Raw genomic sequence first — 15,335 nt, forward strand, 5'->3', positions numbered from 1 at the left:
AATAAATTGAATGTATTATTTCATATTTTCTTAATCATTAATCATGAATTTAATTTTAGTTACTAGCTGTATTAAAACCTTTTTCTTTCCTGCTTTAAACAATTTATAACAAAAAGTGCCATAAACTTTTTTTCCTCGTAAAAAATTTATTTTAATTTATATAAAAAATAATTTTTATAATATTAATATACTCATTAAAAGAAATTTTAATAAAAATATGTAATAGTAGGATTCCACCATTTGTTGGAGAGCATGATATTCATTCAGTTAAAATTTTATAAATTTAAATATATAAAACAACATTCTTTTATGTCTGGTTGGATGTAATGGTATATTTATTTGGATTAATTTTATTCATTCCTAAAAAAAAATTAACTAAATCATCATAATTTAAAATATCATGAAATACCTCTTTTTCTATCATTTTTATTTGCTATTTTTACTCATTTCTCCACTCAAACAAGATGAGAAAGGTACCGGATAAAATTTTAAATTTTTAACAATTAAACTGTATTTAGTTAAATGGGAAGGTGATTGAAATCAATCAATCCTACTTCCTCCATAGTTGTCATTTGTGATTTATTTATGGAGCCTGCCTAAATGCCTATTTCCGGTGGTTTCTTGTGGAGTTTATGTGGCTATGTGTCTCCGGGGTTAGATTATAAAATAGGCTCCATTTTGAGCATGAAGCCAAGCGTACACTCTTGTCTTTAGCTGATGGAAATTTCTCAGCAGTCACACCTCCCCTGCCCATTTTGTTTGGTTGGTAGGAAACTTCCCACTGCCTAAGATTGTTTTCAGATTTCTGTATTCTTTCAATATAGAGGAATATTCCCCTAAAATTCTATAATTATGCATTTCACGAGATGGGAATTGGCTGAAAGAATTTGTCACAATGAGGTTGTCCAAGGGCCAAGCCCAAACCAAAACCATCTTATTTCAAAATACCCAGATGAATGAACTGCGAAAACCATAAAACATGACGCAATATGACCTAACTCACAAGCCATTTTTCACTTCGCTAAAATCCAATACAAGAGTAAGGACTAAGGACGTCCAAACCAGTCGACACGCCACACACCACATACTACGCTACGATAGTAGAACCATCGTTCCCTCCTAAGACGACATTTGGACTAACAATTGCAGTATTTAATATAACAAGAGAGGTTATAAATAAGATCGACTCCATCCTTACAATCATGGAGTGCATGCAATTGCAGCCTTATTCCCAAATCATGGATCCTGTAATTATTAAATGATGATGCATTGATGAAGAATGGAATAGCGAGCGTCACTCAATGATTGGTATGATCAAACTTACCAAACTATGCGGACCGAACCACTACAAAAATCCTTAAACCGGAACAAACCAAGATTCACAGAAAAAGTTACCCTCGTTCCCTTTCTTCTTGGCTTGAACCTTGCTATATGCATTCGCGGCTGCTTTGAAGGGTGTGTAGGCAGATATAAAATTAGGCTGCTAGATCTTGGCTTCTAACATCTTCTCTTTGTAATCTTTCAGAAACTGGTTCAGGAGCTCGTCCGCTCCCCCTTTATTATGGCCTTCAATATCACTCAAGACTGCTTGAGTCTATTCGTCTGCATTGTTCTGAAACAACACAAGAAGAAAACCAAGGCGAACAGGCCCTTCATGGGAACAACCTTCCTAATTCTTAAATAAAAAACTCTATATATCTACAAGAAGGTAAATATGGGAAATACTTCATAAGGTCGGTTCACCAAGGTTTCAAAAGAAGGCCATGTTTGAAAAAGAAAAGAAATGATTGAATAATTCACACAGACAAAAGAAAGTAGCCAAATAAACTCAAGATGAAATCACTAGTGGATTTTCCATCGTCATTCTAGAACTTCAAGGTTCGTTAGAAATTAGGCGGTGTTGACTCAATCTAGGAAACTTTTGAGAGGAGTTGAACGAACTGGTGGTAAACACTTCCTAGTTTCAAGTTGAATCACTCACTTTCAGCTCAACTCTGCTGAATTACAGCTACTAATGGGGTTTAACAGCTACTTCAATTCTATTGAGCCGAACTTCAAGCCAAACCAACCACTAATAAGATTGGTGAACTTCTAATTTGGGCGGTGAAAGTAGTTTTACTTTAGTACCTTTAAATTCCCTGTTGAGGATGAAATGTTAACGATCCTTGGTGAATCTGATAATTGGAGGAGAGGAATAAATGCTCCAATGACTTTCTGTGCCCCAGAGTAATTTACTTTTGACACATGCTTCAGCCAAATTGTAATTCTGATGCATTAATTTCTTCCAATAGACTTCTATGAATTCCGCCTGCATCAGTGAAAGAAAACTCAATCTCTCTTGGTATCCATAACCCCACTCCTCTACTGCAAAAAGTTAAAAGGAAGAAAAGAAGAAGATGACTGTCAGTCAATCTCCATTTTTAGGCCTCTTCCCCATAAAGCAAACTATCTGTACTTCTAATAATCACTTCAACAGTGATCTTCAAGCAAATTCCTAGAGGAACCCTTATCAAACTTCCAATCAAACCGCATACTATAGTACAATGGATTCCTAGAGGAACCCTTATCAAACTTCCAATCAAACCGCATACTATAGTACAATGGCTATTAGGAGGTTGCTATACGTGGAAGCACCATCTGAACTCGCTAAATTTCAGAAAAGAAACTAGTAGGATAAGAAAACTTACTTGATAACAGCCTTTCCCGATACTAAAGCATCAGGGTCTGTTATGATCATTCCCATTATCCCTGTATTGTTTGTCTGTACAGAATTTCCACGTTTCTCATTATCCCATTGAATATGGGGGAAAGGTTAAAAAAACATATGGGTAATTGGGATTGCCACATTTTCATAAAATTAAGAATCATGCTACACAAAAGAATGCTATAATATGAAATAATGGAGGTTTCAATCATACCAAGATATCAAGCCCCCCAAACTGGGTTTTGATAAAGTCTGCAAGGGAATCAACACTAGCAGGATCCGTAACATCAAGCTGATGATAAATCACATGAGAGAGATCAGACTCTTTGAGATTTTCAAGAGCCTCAACACCCCTCTTCTCATCTCTAGCTGTTAAGACCACTGTCACCCCATTAGCACACAACAATGAACTGCCTACATATTTCCAACCCGTTTCCTCTATATACTCTGTAACAACTGCAAGCCTGAAACGGGAAATAATGAGAAAATAATGAGAATGAGTGTTACAAATGTGGCTGCATATTGTAAATAGACCATGGAAGAAAAACCAAGTACCTTTTTGTTGCTTCAGCCATTGTTTATGAGATGGGAATTGTTTGTGAAGAGGGAAATAAGATGTTCTTCAGCTTTATTGTGAGGATGGTTATGATGTTTTTTTTTTTTCTTTTTTTTTCTTTTTTTTTTTTGGCCAAACTTTGAAGTTCTATAGGAAAATGAGGGTATGCTATCATGATGACAACCCCATGAAAATATTTTAGCATTTAATGCATGGGCAAAGTAGATGAGAATTCTGTTGAGAAGAGAGCAAGATCCTGTATGGTTTTTATTTCATAGGCTATGAAACTTTTGATAGTTCTTAAATTGTATTGATTTATCAAGGAGCACTGACCTATTTCATTTTCCGAATAAACATTGTTTACATCACCCACAAAATTTGGCATGGATTTTTCCCCATCGTCTTCCATATTTTCTCAAAGTACTTCATATTTCAAATTTGTCCAAGAGCCCAGCCAAAACCCCATTTGTATTGAGAAACCAAAGCTCTAATTACATAAACCCAAACGCCCAAATTAGCCAAACCAGTAAAACTGCTCATGTAACACATTTGAGTATCTAACAAAGATTTCCACCCAACTCATAAAGTGGATAATCGAATTATAATTAGTGGATAAACAGGTAAGCTCAGAATATTCACAAGCTACTCATATTGCTTACTAGCCATAAACATCACTCTGGGCTCCCAAGAGCCAAATGAGCGTACTACAAAAACCATAAAATATGAAAGAGCATATATAAGGTCACAAGCTTTAAGTACTTCAAAATCATTCCAAAATAAAAATTAGTCAAGCATTTCTGGGTATTCTTATTAGCTTGAGATTCATGCAAATCATATGAAAAGCAAAAAACAGTCTCTTATTAGCATGTAAGAAGCCATAAACAGAGTCTCTTATTAGCTACAATGTTCTTGTTTCACATGTCGCAATAAATCATTTTCAGTCAATATTCAGACACTTCCTTTTCAAGAAAGAATTGACCGGAAGGCCCGCCATCAGGCAGCATAGCCAATCTCACAGTGCTTTCAGCACCTTCTTCAACAGTTAACAAGCCAGCATTGTAGTTCATATCTGTTTTAACATAGTCAGGGGAGACACAGTTGATGTAGAAATTACCCAAGGCTGCTTTAGAGGCTGTATAGGCAGAGGGATAAGTAGACCAGCTATTAGCTGTCAAAACACTTAAAAAACCAAGAACCTTTTGGAAAAAATGACACTGATCATCTTCTCCCTTTTTTCATTATTTTATAAGTGCCATCTATACATAGAAGTATATGTTATACATGGAGTATAACTGATTTCTAATATTCAGCATTTATACATGGTAAGTCAATCTGTACAGCTAATATTAATAGTCCTAAATTATATAAATTCCTAAAATTGTATGTGGTAACATCCTTTCTCAAATTGATGCTGGTAAGTCAACCAGCAACAATTTGCCAATAAGAAATTGATGCCGCTATCGAGTCAAAGCTTTGGTGAAGACATCAGCCACTTGGAGATCAGAAGAGATGTGAGAAAGAGATATCACCCGACTTTCCAAGGTGTCTCGAATAGAATGACAATCAACGTCAATGTGCTTGGTGCATTCATGGAAAACGGGATTGGTGGCAATCTGAATAGCACTAGTGTTATCAGCATGAAGAGGGGCACAAGTAGTATGAGGAAACCCAAGCTCCTCAAGAAGACCGCGTAGCCATACAATTTCAGAACAAGCAGTAGACATGACATGATACTCGGCCTTAGTGGAGGATTTAGAAACACGATCTTGTTTCTTACATTTCCAAGAAATTAAGGCATCACCTAAAAACATACACCAACCCGTAGTAGATCGATGTGTATCTGGATACCCAGCCCAATCAACGTCACTATAGGCAACAAGTTGAAGAGAGAAGTCGGTAGGAAAGAATAACCCACGAGTAGGTGAACCTCGAAGATAGCGGATGATGCGTCGAACTGCAACAAGATGGAGATGCCGAGGAGAAGACATAAACTGACTGACCTGATGAACAACATAGGAGATATCAAGTCGAGTAGTGGTCAAGTAGATAAGACTCCCAACCAGGCGCCGATAGAGAGTAGGATCATCCAGAAGGTCCCCTTCATCTTTCTTGTATTTGACATTTACCTCCATAGGAGTATCAACAGAGGAAGTGTCCTCCAAACCAGCCAAAGTGATAAGATCTTGAGTATACTTATGCTAGTTCACGAAAATACCACTGGCCTGATGATGAACTTCCAATCTTAAGAAGTATGTGAGCTGGACAAGATCTTTCATATGGAAAGTTGCATGTAATAATCGTTGAAGCTTAGTAATCAAACCACAGTCACTGCCAGTAATGATAATATCATCTACATAAACCAAGAGAAGGACTATACCCGACGCAGACATGTGGAAGAAGAGGGAAGAATCATACTGACTTTGGGTAAAACTGAAGGAAAGAATTGTACTACGAAACTTCTCAAACCAAGCCCGAGGCGCCTGCTTGAGCCCATTCAAAGAACGTTTTAGCTTACAAACATCATGAGGAGAAGAATTAGTCATACCAGAGGGAAGCTTCATGTAAATCTCTTCCTAGAGATCACCACGAAGAAAAATATTCTTCACATCCATCTAATGTAGTTGCCATGATTGTGAAGTGGCAATAGTTAAGATGGTTCGAATTGTGGTCATTTTGGCAACATGAACAAATGTCTCCTCATAATCAACCTCATATTCCTGTTTGTTACCCAAAGCTACAAGGTGAGCTTTGTACCAGTCCAAAGAGCCATCAGAACGAAGTTTTACAGAGAAAACCCATTTACTCCCAATAGGTTTGACTGTAGGAGGACAAAGAACAATATCCCAAGTATGATTCTCCTCAAGTGCTTGAAGTTCTGCTTGCATTGCATTTTGCCAACACTTATGTTCCATGGCCTGTTTGTAGCAAGAGGGAATAGAAATAGTGGATAAAGTAGCAATAAGAAAGACGGGAGAGAATAATCCATACCAATCAGGGGGTCTAGAAAGACGAGTAGACCGACGAAGAGTGGTGGAAGCAGGAGCAGGATCAGGCGCCGGGTCAAGATCGGAAGGAGGCACAGAGGAAGTGGAACTGAACTCATGTCGACTATGTTTTTCATACACAAAACCTGGTTTGAACCTTTCCACAATTGTTGGGGATTCAGAAAAACTAGGCAAAAAAGATACAGATGCAGATGGCAACTCAACTTGAGATGAAAAGAAATATTGATTTTCAAAGAAAATTACATTTCGGGAAACTCGTATACGACGAGCATGGGGATCATAACAAACATAACCCTTGTGAGGGATAGCATAACCAAGAAAAGCACACTTAACAGATTGAGCAGTAAGTTTATGTCGTTCATGAATAGGTAGATGCACAAAACAAACACAACCAAATGTACGAAGATCAGAATATAAAGGAGAATGACCAAACAACTTAGAGAAAGGAGAAACATGATTTAACATAGGAGAGGGTAAGCGATTGATCAAATGAACTGCAATAGAAAGTGCTTCACACCAAATACGAGGAAGAACTGATGAGTCAAGTAAAAGAGTTCTTACCACATCAAGAAGGTGGTGATTTTTCTTCTCAGCAACACCATTTTGTTGTGGTGTCGAAGGACAAGAACGCTGAGAGATGATTCCTTTGCTTTGAAGAAAGTCCTGAAACTCATTAGACATGTATTCTCCGCCAGAATCAGAGCGCAAGACCTTGATGCTAGCAGAGAATTGAGTCTCAATAAGTGCAAGAAAACACTTAAAGACTGAAAAAACTTCAGCCTTAGTCCGGAGGAAATAAACCCAAGTAAAGCGACTAAAGTCATCAATGAAAGTAACAAAGTACTTGTAATGTGCATGAGAAACAATAGGTGCAATCCCCCAAACATCACTATGTATAATATCAAAACATTGTGAGGCACGAGATGCGGAATGAGGAAAATGTAGAACTTTACTTTTGCCAAGTTTGCATGATGTACAATCGAAAGAAAGATCAAGAGAAGAACATGCTTTATTTCCCAATAATCCAGAATTAAACAAAGTACGAAGTACATCAGAGTTTGGGTGGCCAAGACGTCTATGCCACATCTTATGTCCAGAACCAACAACATTACATGCAAAGGAAAGTAAAAGAAAACTAGGAATAATAGTGGAAGAAGAAACATGAAGAGGAAAGAGTCGTCCCACTTTAGGCCCCTTCGTGATCATCTTCCCGGACACTTGATCTTGCACAACACAACCAGAACGGGAGAAATTGACATTACAATTATTATCAACCAATTGACCAACAGAAAGAAGATTTGTGGAGAGGTCAGGAGACACAAAAACATCAGTTAAGGAAGAGGAAAGATCACCAACAACACTGATAGGCAGAGAATTGCCATCAGCAGTGTTAATTTTCAATTTTCCATCATAATTTCTGACATTGGAAAGAGAAAGAACATTATTTGTCATATAGTTAGAAGCTACAAAGTCAAAATACCATGGCTTAGAAGAAATTGTATGATTACCTGAGAGCCTAAAAGCAGAAAAAGCAGAAAAATCAGAAATGATCATTTGTTGTACCATTTCAGGAGTGAGTGTGTTCGGGTTTGCTAAGGCTGTAAGAGCAGGAATAGGAACAACCGAAGAGGCAGCAGGCAATGCAGTAGAACTAGAGGCACTAGTGGAGGCATGATAAGCAGTACCCTGCTTCCTTTCAGGCCAAATGAGACAAGCAGAGATGATATGACCTTGTTTCTTGCAGTAGTTACAAAACTTCTTGGGACAATCCCGAGCAATGTGACCAAAATCTTTACAACTAAAGCATTGGACAACACGCATATCTCGACCCTTATTCCGCCCTTGTGCTTCATAAGCTATATAAACAGGTGCACTAACATTAGCCCGATGTTCCATGGTAGCTTGAGTTATGATACGTTGCTCTTCACGCAAAAGTTCACTCAAGTAGGCATCCAAAGATGGTACAGGATGACGATTCATCATATTAGACCGTGCAATTTCAAAGTCGGGTCGTAACTTCATCAAGAATTGATCTCGCTTGCTGATTGCATGCATTGCTTGGACAACAGAGAGAGCTGCAGTGGGAACATTAGCATAAACAATGTCGGAATAATCAGTCTAAAGAGTTTGAAAAACAGAAAAATATTCCTCAATTAAGAGACTTCCTTGTGTGAAATTAGCCATCTCATACTCCAATTGAAAACACCTAGCAGAGTTGTCTTGATTGTAAACCGTGTGGAGACAATTCCACATAGCAGCAACAGTTTTATAAGGCCTCAGATTGAGAACAAGGTGAGGTTCAACCGAGCTAAGGATCTAGGTCATAACCCGAGCATCCTTAATTTCCCACTTAGACAAAGCCTCGACATCATGAGGTGCAGGATTACTCCCATCAATATGACCCCATAATTCTTTTCCTTTGACAAATAATTTAAATTGAAATTCCCAAGCACAATAATTTTTGCCAGTAAATCTAATAGGAAATGATTCCAACTTATCTGATGACATGATGCAACCGAGAGACAAAGGAAATAGCCCACTAGAAAATTAGAACAAAAACTATCGAGATACACCCTGGATTTAGAAACCTGCAACAGAAAGTTCTGAAATCAACCAGAAATCAACAGTAGGGGCGCCGAAAACAAGAATCCAGACCAGAAAGACCAAAAAATAAAAACCACAGACGGTGTCGGTACCCTCAAACGTAGCTACTTAAGGGATCGAAACCCAGAAAAACACCCAAGAGAAACACTCAGAAAAATTCGTGAAAGACAGATAATCTATGAACCCGCTCTGATACCATGTCAAAACACTCATAAAACTCAAGAGAAACCGAGAACCTTTTGGAAAAAATGACATTGATCATCTTCTCTCTTTTTTCATTATTTTATAAGTGCCATCTATACATAGAAGTATATGCTATACATGGAGTATAACTGATTTCTAATATTCAGCATTTATACATGGTAAGTCAATCTGTATAGCGAATATTAATAGTCCTAAATTATATAAATTCCTAAAATTGTATATGGTAACATTAGCTCCTTTGAAATCTTTTAGAAACTCGTTCAAGACCTCATCCACTCTCTCTTCTATACGGTTTTCAGCACCACTAAACACTTCTTTAGCCCATTCATTTGGGATATGCTGGGACAACATAGCAAGAAAAATAAGGCAAACTGATGTATTTCGCAAACACATTTCTCAATTCAGAAACAAAACTTCAATTCTAATGAAAGTGAGTATGTACGGTGTACCTTCACTAATGTCTCAAGACAAGGACTATTGGAAATAAAAGAAAGAACAATTGAATAATTCACATAAACAAAAGGAAACAGCTATTAATAATTCACAAGAGATCGTCTTCTGGAATACAGGGAAGCTATGTGCATTATATTCATACAATAGTATGCATTACCTCAATATTATTTAGTATCTTCATCTGACAGTATCAATCAACCCTTTTCTTGATATGGTTTTCTTCCAAGCAACCAAGATGTGACAAGGAGTAGATTTTTTGTTGTTTTTCTAAACTACAGTAAGTTCACTAAAAAAATTGGTTCTGTTGAGTCAAACAAGGCAACTTGATACTACCAGTTTCAAATTTAATTATGTGCTTACAATTCAACTTTGTCCAATATCAGGACAAATCATCCAGTTCCGAACTTGGTTGAGCATCTAAAGTGGGTGCCAACATTTCACTTCCGAACAAGGGTTGATGCTATTTTTGTACCTGCAACTTTCCCACTGTGGAGGAAACATTAACGATCCTTGGTGAATCTGATAACTGGAGAAGAGGAATAAGTGCTTCAATCATCCTCTTGGGCCCATAATAGTTTATTTTCAGACATTCTTCTGCCAGCTAAAAAGACACAATCATTATTTCCCTCCAATTAACTTTTCCTCCTCCTGCTTGCATCATAGAAGAAAAAAAAAAACTCAATCCTGTTGGTAACCATTACACCCCCTACTCCACAAACAAAAAAGGAGAAGAAGAAAACAGTGGTTTTTAGCTTTCTCTTCAAAAAAATGTAGAAGGAAAATCAACAGCATGGACATTAAAAGTCCAAAGATTGCTCTTTTTCAGCTTTCATAAAGGCTCTTCCTCAAATATAACATATGCAACCAAAGGAATTTTACATGAAGAATTTACCTGAGCAGCAGCTATAACCGATCTTAAACCATCCGGATCTGTTACAACTGCTCCCGTTATCCCTGCATTGTTCACCTGTCCAGAATTCCACATTTCTTATTATCCAATTTTTAACTATAAAATGAAAAAATAGTGACAAACAAAAGTTATTTTATTGCTTCCAGCTATCTGCAGGTCCTCCATTGCTCCATAATAAACCACAAAATTTACATAAAAATTTTCAAGAATCACAGGTGGATAAGAAGAGAACGTTATAATTGCTATAAACAGCATGTAGTGCATAAATATTGCTAATGTGTGTGCATGTCGCTTTAAATTTTTAAGATATTGAAAAAGTTCATTAACAAAGCCATCTTGCCAAAGTTCATGCAACTCTATGCATATTGATGGATGCAAAAGAAAGAAAATGATGGGACTGAGGAGAGCAAACAGGGCATTGGTTTAATAATAGTATAGGCATAACATAATAGTATAGAGTCGGGACATTAACGAAAGTGGAAATTGGGCAATGTCCTAATTAATAGGACGGAATTAAGTAATAGTACAGTGCGGGCCAAAGAGGGATGCTAAGGAGTGAGGATAGTGCATTGGCTTAATTGATCTTATAGCACAGACTAAACTGTTTCCAGACCAGTTACAACATATACAAAACAAGATTCTACCCAGACAGATAACTATTTGCTTCTAAAACAAAAAATACACCATCAATTTGGTAAAGGTTATGTTCCAATCTCCATATCCTGAAGAATAGGAGCAATCTCAACTCTGGAGTACCTCGATGGCCAGCTAAAAATTTTCTTGGGTGCCTTTTTGTGGCTAGGATAAGCATAACTGATATAGGAAAGAATTCAAAAACAAATGCTTCTCTATCATATCTGATACTAATTTGATGTTGTAAAAGAATTTTCCATCAAGTAAACCAATGCCCTTCTTTCTTCATATACAAATGCATAGAACAACAAAAATTTCTTCATTTTGGTAGTTGCATCATATCAAGTAGACTATTACAGTACATAAAGCATGCCTACTGCTGCAACATCAAGCATTTCAAACTCTTAACAATGTATCACTTTCTTTTTGAAGTTCTAATCCAGAGGCAAATGAAATTGGCCATCTTCACAAATCATCAATATCATCCATAACTTCAAACAAATATATATTGTATGTGTTAGAGCTTGGTGACCCGATTTCCTTTTTTGATCCAACCCGAAATCATCGCGGTGCGATATATATAGTGAAGAAAAAATTATGGATTTCTTTCTTGCTTTATTTATTTTTTCTCTCTCATATATATTTATATGGGATTTCAAGGATTTATATCATAGTCGCTTGATACTCTCTCATTTTGTACCAATTTTTTGATATAGTGGATTATTCTTCTCCTCTGCCCGTGTTTTTCTCGTTTAGGGTTTTCCACGTAAATTTGTATGTGTTCTTATTTTTTCTTGTTTCCTATTCTTGTTTTTCCATAACGAACTAGTATTAGAGCAAGGTTTGATTAGTGAGAGGTTTGATCTTCTCAACAATGGCAACAATGAAATACGATATTCTGCTTTTGGATTGCAACACCCAAATTTTTGCTATGGTAGGTTAAGATGTGGGTTGTGCTCGTGCAGATGGATTTGGATGATGCACTGTTAGGATTTGATAAGATGCCCTCGTTGTGGACACAGGAGAAAAAACAACGTGAGGATAAAAAAACTCTATCTCAAATTCATCTTCATCTATCAAATTAAATTCTATAGGACTTTCTAAAAGAGAAAACTGTCACTGCATTATGGTTAAAGTTGGAGCAATTGTGCATAACGAAAAGTCTAACTAACAAGTTGCATCTGAAGCAACAATTGTATACTCACCATATGATAGAAGGTATGTCTTTAGAAGATCACTTAACTGTCTTTAAGGAAATTGGTTCTGATTTAGAGACCATGGAGGTTAAGTATGATGAAGAAGATTTAGGGTTGATTTTATTATGTTTGTTTTCCTCTTCATATGCGACTTTTAGAGACACCATTTTGTATAGTCGTGACACCCTTACCTTGGAAGAAGTTTTTGATGCTTTATTTTCTAAGAAGAAAATGAAGTAGTTTGTGGTTGGATTTGAGTCTCAAGTAGAAGGCCTTGTTATTCGAGGGAGGACACATGAAAGAAATTCTGGTGGTGATGCGAGGGGCAGATTGAAATCCAGTAATAAAGACAAAACCTGCAGGCACTATAAGAAAAAATGGCACATCAAATGTGAATGCTATAAGTTGCAGAATAAGAATAAGACAATTGCTGCAAATCAAAAGGGAAAACAACTAGAAAAATCCGATGAAGCCAGTGTTGTAGAATATGAGTATAGTGATGGAGAACTCCTTGTTGTTTTTTATGGCAACTCCAAACCTTACGAGGATTGGATTCTTGATTCAGGTTGCACGTTTCATATGTGTCCTAATCGAAACTAGTTTTCAACATATGAAACAGTGTCCAAAGGTGCTATGTTGATGGGAAATAATGCATCTTATAAGATAGTTGGTATTGGAACAGTCAAAATCAAAATGTTTGATGGGATTGTCACAACACTTAACGATGTGAGACACGTTCTAGATCTAAAGAGGAACCTTATCTCGTTGAGTACTCTTGATTCAAAAGGGTATAAGTAAATTGGTGAAGGTGAAGTCCTAAAGGTTAGCAAATGTGTTCTTGTTGTGATGAAATGGCAGAAAAGGTCTACCAAATTATATGTCTTGTAGGAATCCACAGTTACAGGTGATGCAGCTGTTGCTACTTCTTTCTTATTAGATGGTGATGTTACTAGACTTTGGCATATGCGTCTTAGGCATATGAGTGAGAATGGGATGATTGAATTGAGCAAAAGAAGACTTCTTAATGGTTAGAGTATTAGTAAACTGAAGTTTTGTGAGCAGTGCATTTTTAGAAAGCAGAGGAGAGTCAAATTCATAAAATATATTCACGACACAAAGGGGACACTTGATTATATACATTCTAATATATATGGGGACCATCTAGGGGCCTTTTAAGGGATGTGCTAGTTATATGTTGACTATCATTGATGATTTTTCCAGAAAAGTTTGGGTATTCTTTTTAAAGCAAAAGAGTGAAGTGTTAGCTACATTCAAGGAGTGGAATATTATGATTGAAAAGTAGATAGGAAAGCAGGTAAAATGTTTCCACACTGATAATGGCTTGGAGTTTTGTTATGATGAGCTTAATGTTCTATGTAAGTTAGAAGGAATTGTGAGACATCATACAGTTCGTCATACTCCATAACAAAATGGTGTGGTAGAACGAATGAATAGGAATTTGATAGAGAAAGTATGTTGTATGCTTTCCAATGTTGGTTTGCCTAAGTCTTTTTGGGTTGAAGCTGCCTCTACAACTTGTTTTCTCATTAATCGCTCTCCTTCAACTGCTATTGAATAAAGGACTCCACGAGAGGTATGGTCTGGTACTCCTGCTAGTTACTTTGATTTGAAGATATTTGGATGTCCTGCCTATGCTCATGTTGATAATGGAAAACTAGAAGCTAGATCTATAAAGTGTGTTTTCATTAGCTATAAGTCTGGTGTTAAAGGATATAAGTTATGGTGTCCAAAAACCAATAAAGTCATAGTCAGTAGAGATGTTATTTTTGATGAAATTGCTATGCTTCATGACTCATCTTCTAGAGATTCTTGTGATAAAGAGCAACAAAAATCAATCACATAGGTGGAGTTTGAGATTAAGTCAAGATCCTTACTAGAGTCTACATCTTAATCTAGTTCAAAGATGAAGAGTGATGTTGCTACTCCCTCACCACCACCAACACCACCATAGTATTCTATTGCTAAAGACAAGCCTATAAGAGATATTAAACCTCCATAGAGGTATGCTGAGGTTGCTTTATTTGCTTATGCCTTAAATGTGGTCGAATGTATTAATTGCAGTGTAGAACCTTCTACCTACACAAAGGCAGTTAATTGTGATGATTCTGGAAAATGGATGATTGCCATGCAGGAGGAGATGGAGTCACTTCATAAGAATGACACATGGAACTTAGTGAGACTACCTAAAGGTAAAAAGGTTGTTCGCTTCAAATGGGTGTTCAAGAGGAAAGAAGGAATACCAGGAGTTGAAGAAGCCATGTATAAGGCAAGATTTGTTGCAAAGGGCTACAGTTAGATTCCAAGTATAGATTTCACTTATGTGTTTTCTCCAATTGTAAAGCATAGTTCGATTCGAGCTTTGCTTGGTATTGTGACCATGCATGATTTTGAGCTTGAGAAATTGGATGTGAATACAACATTCTTACATGGAGAACTTGAAGAGGACATCTACATGTAGCAACCTAAGAGTTTTATAATTTCAGGAAAGGATGACTAGTCTGCCAAGCTTAAGAATAAGTTCAAAGTAAGCAAGGTTGTCAGCAGGTAAGGAAAAGAAAAGGTGGGCTTAGAACCAGTATACCCTATATTGTATTCAGTAGTTAGTCTGCCAACCCTTGAATTCTCTTGTGATAGGAGTCTTAAGTAAAAAGTATATCTCTGCCCTTACAGCCAGTAGTCAGTCTACTCTTGAATCCTCGGTGCTAGAGATTGTAAGCGTGATAAAGTCGAAGGAAGAAACAAACCCTTTACCAGCTAACCTTCTAAGGCTAGATTTCAAAAACTTCTATCAACTGGACCAAAGAAGGGAATGACTGCTTTGAACATGACTGTCTGAAAGGGTAGCAGCAAAGCGCAATCTTTTTGCACTGATAATGCCGTTATGCTTAGGCTTCGGTAATCTCTTTTAATCACCTGACATCAAAGCTAAGGAAAGATTTCACTAAATTCATTTTGTTTTGCTCTAACAATTCAAACAAGGTTTTGTACCGATCTAGTAACAATGATATATTCTCAGAATTCTCCATTGATAATTGATATGACATGCTGT

At 36.8% G+C, this 15,335-nt stretch overlaps 1 pseudogene; it reads right to left on the reverse strand.

Moving 5' to 3' along the window:
• Positions 1 to 1,594: 1,594 nt before the first annotated feature.
• On the reverse strand, positions 1,595 to 3,279 carry LOC100267111 ((+)-neomenthol dehydrogenase-like; annotated as a pseudogene).
• Between the last annotated feature and the right edge of the window lie 12,056 nt (positions 3,280 to 15,335).

This window comes from Vitis vinifera, chromosome 15 (assembly GCF_030704535.1).
Source record: "Vitis vinifera cultivar Pinot Noir 40024 chromosome 15, ASM3070453v1".
In the NCBI taxonomy this organism is placed as follows: domain Eukaryota; kingdom Viridiplantae; phylum Streptophyta; class Magnoliopsida; order Vitales; family Vitaceae; genus Vitis; species Vitis vinifera.